Source organism: Echinops telfairi, unplaced genomic scaffold, assembly GCF_000313985.2.
Source record: "Echinops telfairi isolate 266 unplaced genomic scaffold, ASM31398v2 ScPeMD7_9;HRSCAF=40, whole genome shotgun sequence".
Lineage (NCBI taxonomy): Eukaryota > Metazoa > Chordata > Mammalia > Afrosoricida > Tenrecidae > Echinops > Echinops telfairi.
This window is the reverse complement of record NW_022103906.1, coordinates 42831059-42839085: the sequence shown is the minus strand read 5'-3', so window position 1 is coordinate 42839085 and position 8027 is coordinate 42831059. Positions and strand designations below refer to the sequence as shown.

General features: G+C 46.5%; 1 pseudogene; it reads left to right on the top strand.

The window, feature by feature from the left end:
* Positions 1 to 854: 854 nt before the first annotated feature.
* Positions 855 to 2122, top strand: LOC101644818 (annotated as a pseudogene).
* The last annotated feature ends 5905 nt before the right edge of the window (positions 2123 to 8027 follow it).

The following is an 8027-nucleotide window of genomic DNA, read 5'->3' as shown; positions in this document are numbered from 1 at the left end:
CAAAAGGGCCGAGGAGAGGGAAAGGAAAAAGACAAAATACTGGAGAGAAGAGGGAAGAACTAAGTAAAAATGTAAGGGGAGAAATCAGCATGCAGCATTGGCAAGGGTTGGGGGAGGGATGTGTGAGGAGGGGGTCATTCAGTCTGTGTGTGGGGGGACGTGTCATTCGGCACTAGGTGGTTGTGCAGGGTAAGAGGAGAGATCACACTTCTCTGGTTGTCCATCACTGATAGGGGTGCTGGTGTAGCACTGGTGAGAGGAGCCCATTCTCTGGTGCCTTTCGGAACCGGCCTGCTTGCAACACTTCAAAATGGCCACCTGGTGCTGGCTGGCAGTTCTCCATCCCATGCTCCCCTTGTTTGTGGGTTTCCTTCGGTTTCTTCCTCTCATTAACGCTTGACTTACTCTTTTATCTTTTCTTTTGACACCCCGGGTGCCAGGAGTGTCAACTGTGCCTGTTTCACTTGGCTTCTCAAGTCTTTTTGTTGTAGAAGGACTCTAATCTGCCTTCTTAGAGCCTCCTCCTGTTAAAAATGATTTTCATAGAGGATGGTTGCTGACCTTGAGTTTTCATTTAGGTGACATTGAACAACTTACTATGTTCTTCTCAAAGAGTGCGCTGTCTCTGCTCTCCCTATGCATATCTTTCTTGATTTTATATGTGTATCATCATTTCTCCTAATCTGAAAATAAACAAGGGCTACCTTCAAAAAAAGAAAAAATAAGACATATGAACTTAGCTAGAGTTCAAGGTAATAAAGCCACATCTTGATTGGTATTCAAGTGATAGACTTGGCATCAGAAAACTATTTCTAGGGCGGGGCTGGCCTGGCTGAGGGGAGGCGGCGGGTGAGATGGTGGAGGCTGGGCCACAAGTGCTGCCGCCCCCGGGCACCCCAGCCGGACACGAGAAGAGTCTGGGACTTTTCACCACCAAGTTCGTGTCACTTCTGCAAGAGGCCAGGGACGGCGTGCTTGACCTCAAGCTGGCAGCTGACACCCTCGCCATGCGCCAAAAGCGGCGGACTTACATTACCAACGTGCTGGAAGGTAGCGGGTTGACTGAGAAAAAGTCCAAGAACAGCATCCAGTGGAAGGGCGTGGGGCCCGGCTGCAATACCCGGGAGATTGCGGATAAGCTGATGGAACTCAAGGCTGAGATGGAGGAGCTGCAGCAGCGGGCGAAGGAGCTGGACTAGCCCAAGGTGTGGGTGCAGCAGAGCGTCCGGAACGTCACGGAGGACGTGCAGAACAGCTGCTTGGCGTACGTGACTCATGAGGACATCTGCAACTGCTTTCCTGGAAACACCCTTCTGGCCATCTGGGCCCCATCGGGCACCAGCCTGGAGGTGCCCATCCCAGAGGGCGTCAATGGGCAGAAGAAGTACCAGAGTCACCTGAAGAGCACTAGCGGGCCCATTGAGGTGCTGCTGGTGAACAAGGAGGCATGGAGCTCGCCGCCCATGGCAATGCCAGTGCCACCACCCGAGGACCTGCTCCAGGGCCCGTTGCTGTTCCCACCCCTCCACTGCTGCCCAAGCCTGTCCTGGCTCAGCCTCAGGAAGCCTCATACCCAAGCAGCCCCCAGTGGACTGCTCCTGTGCCCGTCTCCAGCAGCATCGAGGCCCAAGGAGTGGCCGCCCCAGCAGTAGACAGCACAGTGACCTGCGGCCCTGGGCCCGAAAGCCAGGACAGCGGGGACCCGGGCGCCCTACCCCTGGACCCGATGGCACTGGACACTCGGCTGCTGCAGTCCTCCGTCCTGCTGGACAGGAGCAGGTCAGCCGGCCCCAGCCCTTCTACCTCCTTTGAGCCCATCAAGGCCGACTCCACGGGCGTTCTGGAACTCCCCAAAGAGCTGTCTGAAATCTTCGATCCCACCCAAGAGTGAGTGAGGAGCTGCTAGAGGAGCTGATGTCCTCTGCAGTGTTTGCCCCCCTCCCAAGCCTCTCCCTGCCCCCTGGAGACCACGATTACATCTACAACCTGGACCAGAGTGAAGGCCTGTGTGACCTCTTTGATGTGCCTGTTCTCAACCTCTGACTGGCAGGGACTTGTCCTGTGTGGCTGGGACACAGACTGTCTGACCTGGGGGCCCCCTACCCCTGCACGGCCCCTGGCTTTCCCAGCCCTTTCCCAGCCCTCCCTCACCCTGCAGCCTGGCCTCGGCTCCCTGCCGAAGCCCTGCAGGGAGAGGGAGGAAGTTGCTCGCTGCCCTCAGTGAGCCAGTGTCAGCCTCCTTTCCTGGGCCCTCTCTCCCCAGGCCCTGGCCCTGCTGCCACCCAGAGGTGCAAGCCCAAGACTCCCGCCGTCGTCCCCTCCCCACAGGGCCTCGTTCAGCCCCAGTGCCCAACTCCTGGCTAGTTCCCACCCCCAAGGAGGGAAGGGTGGGGTGGAATTGGGGGCTTAACCAGCACCACCCTGACAGCACTTATTGCTGTCCACCCTGACCTGACTGCTCCTGCTGCCCTTCAGGCCCCTGTGCCCTGCCCTAGCCCCAAGAACCTGTAGGGGCTAACCAGGAGCACAGGGATCTCTAGCTAGTCTTTCGGATGGGTCAGCCCCGGAGGGTAGCACACCCTCTTTGCTTATTTCCCCCAGTTAGAGCCTTTTGCAGAGATTTAGAAAGATTTACAGTAATGAATGGATTCCTATATAAAGATTATTTTTATACTTTTTGCAGCACAAGAAAATTGTAATATTTGTACAGTGTCCAAGTTAATAAAGAGCGTGCCTAAGGCTAAAAAAAAGAAAATAGAAAACTATTTCTAACTACATGGTGCCAGGGACACTTTCTACTCTCAGATTATTTTGTTGTTCTTATAAAAGAATGAAGCTTTTAACAAAGGGATAAAAAGTCAATCTATTTGAGAGGATTTTGCATATATGATTGGTAAAGCTTCTTGTTTATTTTATTTTATTTTTATAGACAGCAAGTGGAAACCTACTGTGAAATATCTCCCTCTCTGGACATCATCCCCATCGTCCATAAACAGACCAAAAATATCTAATTTCTGAGAATCTTTTTGTCTTAATGTCATCTTTGTAGATGACAGATAGGCAGACGGAGGTGAGGGACGGTATGTGCTCTACAAAGATTTTCTTTACACAGAAGAAAAGGTCTCTACGCATTGTTTTCTGAATGAGCCTACAAACGTTTCCATAGAAAAGTGTTCAGTCCTTCTCTGAACCGAGGTCAGGGGACATATAAACAGAAAAGAACACCAGACAGCGTTGGGTCCTGAGGGACTCTGCCCACTTGAAAAACAGATTTTTTAGTTCTCTGAAAAGCTATGGCGAGGACGGGGACTGATTTCTCTGGAGTCCTGTTCTGACTGGGGGGACTATGCCTTCCAATTTGCCCACGGTAGTCCTGTTGGTCCCTCTCTTGTGATAAAATCATTAATCATCCTTTCCTTTACTCTCAGAAGTATTCTGAAAGATAGATTACATGGTCTTCTTCAGGCTGATCTGTTGAGGAAAACATCGTCGCAATAGATGAAGCAGCCTGTTGATTGGTTGGATGGTTCCCCACAATCTGTGGTCTCCTAGAGAGACCAAATAGTCACCATGTAAAACACAGCTGCCATCTAGCAAAGTGGCTAATTATTCATTGTTAACAAGCAAGAACTCTGGGAACATTTACAGCTATGTTGAAAGTGAGCTTCTTTTCTGAATATGCATTTGCGACAGCTACCTTGATGCTGAGTGAAAGGTGAGGACTATTTTTCAGGTATAGACTCTTACAGGCCATTTCAGGTACAGTCAGCTATTTTTAGGTTTTATGAGGCCATGACAACTATTTGTTTAAAGTTCTTTGCTTGCAGCTAAAATCATTCCTGATTTGCACAAGGGGTTTCTTTCTTTCCTTACGTCAGTTGTCTTAGGCCTGAGTAACATCTGACCTTTCTTTTTAGCATGGAGCTTATTGCCCTTCAGTGACATCCGCGCCGTCCTTTTATCCCCTCTCATTCACAGATACCATGTACATGGTGCACGAACACAGACACACACCAAACGATTGAGAGAACCAAAAAGGAGTGCGTCGTGTGAGGATGCGGGGACCTGGAGAGAAATAACAGATTTATCTTCTTTGCTCATAGCTAGTTTTGTTTTGAGACACAACATTTATTTTCTGAGAGCTCTAAGGACGATGCATTTGGCAAAGACTACTCATTTTTCATCTTCCCACTAATGTCTTCAAGGAGGGAAAAGATAGAGCTACGTGTCATCAGGCTACATATGGTGCTGAGGGCCACAGTCGCTGATTACGCCTTCTCTAAAGGCCCATGGAGATGTCTAAGCATAGGCAATAACAGAGCCAGCCAAGTGTCTTTTCTTCCTAGGGATTAATAGATGCCAAAGCATCGCACGATAACTAGAGTGTAATGAGAGAGGTAAGATATTTCCCCAGTCCCCCCATAAAGTCTACTAGATGGTAACATCCGGTCTTCTGATCATTGCTGGTTAAGGGGATAGGGATTTTACTGCATTGCGATGGAGGAAAAGGAATTTGAACCATCGTAAGTCCTGAAGCCATTGAAGTGTTGTAAATTAACCTCAAATAGAATTCACTTGGGCCCTGCCAGAAAAAGAAATGTCATTTTCTAGAAGCTTCGAGGAAAAGAAAAGTAATTTGTGGAAAAGACAACTCCTTAAAAGGTTCTCCCTTGCCTTCCTGAAGTTCATATTTCTAATGGGTCCAACAGCGAGACAATTTACAAAAACAAAAAACAAAAACCCTGCAAAAGGGTTAATGTTGCACTATTTTCCCACAGGATTCTTCTTTCCTTTCCAGTTCCTTTTCTTGCCTCCTGTGGAGAACATGATAGGAAATAATGAGAGCCCTGGTCCCACAGTAGCGTCCCGTTGAGCTGTTGACGCCAAGGTCCACAGCTTGAAACCACCAGGTACCCTGAGAGAGAAAGAGGAGGCTTCCTACCCCTACGAGGAGTTCCAGTCTCAGAAACCCACAGTGGCTGTTCTGTCCCGTTCTATCGGGTCACTACGGGCCAGAATGGACGCGATGGCAGTGAGTTTGAGTACTTTTGAGTCCCTGGGCCTGTTTTTGTCACAACATTTCCTGGACAGAGGGCGAGGGCAGGGGGAGAAATGAAGCCAGAACCCATTTGGAGTCCACGAGAATCAGAACGCTATCTCGCAGCGTCTTTCTGTCATATTTAGACAGCTGGATTCGGACCTTAGGGAACAAATGGCCAGCGTATTCAGCAGCTTACTCAAAGACTGGAGGTTTGAATTCATCCAAAGGTGCCTGGGAAGGGAGGCCTGGGTATTTGCAAGTATAAATAAGAAAGTATTGCTTCAAAACCATAGAAACCGTCCTTAAACAAAATATATTAGCATGCGAAGCTACTGTTTCTGGATATATCCCCCATCTGGGTCTATATAGATCTGACTCTAACTCTTAGAGTTATAGTTTCCATCTAACTCTTCCTTGAAGGATTTTACAATCTTCAGTTTATAGCACATCCAAGTAGTCATCACGGAGGGACTCAAATGCTCTTTTGTACATGGAAACAAAAATGTCGTAAAGGGCAAGATCAGGGCTGTCGGGTGGATGGGGTAAGATTTCTTGAGGAACAATTCTCAGAGGACAGCCCTTGTTCCCTTCAAAGAATAAGCAGGTGTGTTGCGGTCATGGAAAAAACCCAAAATCTCTCAGTGGAGCTTTCCGGGCTTTATTTATCAAGGCAGTTTTCGGTATTTTGAACACTTCTTCCTAACACATGTCTGTGAGTGTCCTGTGTTTTTTGAGAAACTACATTTAGATTACCCCCCTTTGCCTCCCCCCTCAAAACAGCTGCCATACCTTCTGAGCTGACTTTTCTGCCTTGAATTTAACTGGCCCAGTCGATCCACTCAGAAATCACTGTTTTGATTAGATTTCTTATGTGAAGGCACCTTACTGAGACTAAGACAAATTTATTACTGAGACAACTCATCTGAATGCAGAGACATGCTAAAAAACATTTTAGGGGGGATAAACCTGTGTATATACAAACTGGAACCTTAGTAGCAATACTTTTTCACTTACCTTCATATTTCCAGAAACAAACAAAGAAACAGCTATTGAAAACCCTATGGTACACAGTTCCATTTGACACACATTTGGTCATTATAAATCAGATCCAACTCCATAGCAACTTATTATCACTTGGTTTTAAGTCAACAAAATATGCAAAACGCACCTGTCACTTCTTGCTTTTAAATCTGAAAGCTGGATGGATAGTCAGGAGAGGGCTCCCTCACTGTGATGGAGTCAACGCTGCCGTACAGCGACCTCATAAAACAGAGGAGAAGCTTCTCTATCAGTTTCCTAGGCGGTCACTGTCCCTTCTTCCATGGAGCGGCTGGTGGTTTTGAACTGCTCACCTTTCGGATCATAGCTGAATAAGTGACCACCATGCCACCAGGGCTCCTTGGATTAGTTGGGGGTGTTGAGGGTGGCGTGGGTGTGGTGAGTAATTTAATCTGGACACACAATTTATTTTCTGAGAAAAAAGAGATCAGATGAGCAAATAGCCTATTTTCCCATAAAATTTGTTCTCAGTCACGGATATAAATACCTAAAGTTAAACAGAATCTTGTCATGGAGAACACAGTCCATTGAGCTCAAGCTTCCTCTCCACCCAATTCCCGTGGCTACGCGTCTTGTCAGAAGACACTAACAATCACTGACTTTTCAAATGGATTTAGAGACCCACACAGCACATTTCATACCACGCCTCGTTTCCTGTTGGTTAAGATAGAACAAAACACTCACTGTGTTATTTTCTGTTCAGGCAAGCAGAGTTGTAGGGTTACTGTGAATACATTGCATTTTTCTAGATCAGGGGATTAAACATGAAATATACCTAGAAATGTTGGTCAAAATATGGCATGAAGTAGTCTGTCAATCATCAGGGTAAATCAGGCCGTGTTTTAGTGACAAGAAAAAAAAAAGGCTCACCCCACCTTTGATCCAGGATACAAGGTAACATTTGTTTTGCTGGGCTTTTTTTTTCTTTCTTTTTCTCTAGCTAGGAAGGTGGTGGCCCACAATTTTCCAGCATTAAACACCAGATTTCTGGCAATAGCAGCTAATCTGGGAAGTCTCTGAGCTTTGGAAGTTGATTATTCTCTACACTGATGATGGCGCATTGAGGCATTAAGAAGTCATACCTTCTTTTGCAGTGTGAGGACTTGAACATTCTTTATTATATTTTTTTCATATTAGATTGAATTCATATGTGAGTTGGGCAGACAACATACTGACATTGCACACAGAGAGACAAGTAATGCCATTTGAAATAAGAAATGAAACTCTCTTAGGATGTTTGTTTTAATTGTATCTAGGTGTAAGCTTACCTCTTAATAGCCTTGCCTTTCTTTCTCTATTGTGCCATTTGAATTGCTCATAGAAACAAGGAGTAGGTAGAAGATTGATACTGAGCTACTTTATAATGATAAAAGTTAAGAATGACTGACAGATAATGGAGGAAGGGAGTCAAGGGCTCAGAGAAGAGGGCCTGTGTAGTGGACCTGCGAGGTAAGGCCTGAGAACCTGACACTATTCTGGAGGAGGGCCCAGAAGACATGCCATTTACCAAGGTAAGAAGGACTGCCCTGGTGGGAGGGATTACCAGAATCCCTGGGAAGCTAAGAAGTTCTACAGAAATACAGGTTGCTGTTATAGAACTGGACTCTTGATAGCCGTGGGTTGACAGAATCTGTGTGTCACCTGCAATTTATAGGTTGTTAATAAGTAATCCTCTGCACTTTGTTTTTCTTTTTTGGGGGTGGGGGAGGAGTGCCTTTTTATTCAGATACTTTAATTAGTAATAGATTTAAAATAATTCTTTTTTTAATCATTTTATTAGGGGCTCATACAACTCTTATCACAATCCATACGTATATCAATTGTGTAAAGCACGTTTGTACATTCATTGCCCTCATCATTCTCAAAACATCTGCTCTCCACCCAAGCCACTGGCATTAGCTCCTCATTTTCTCCCTCCCTCCCTGCT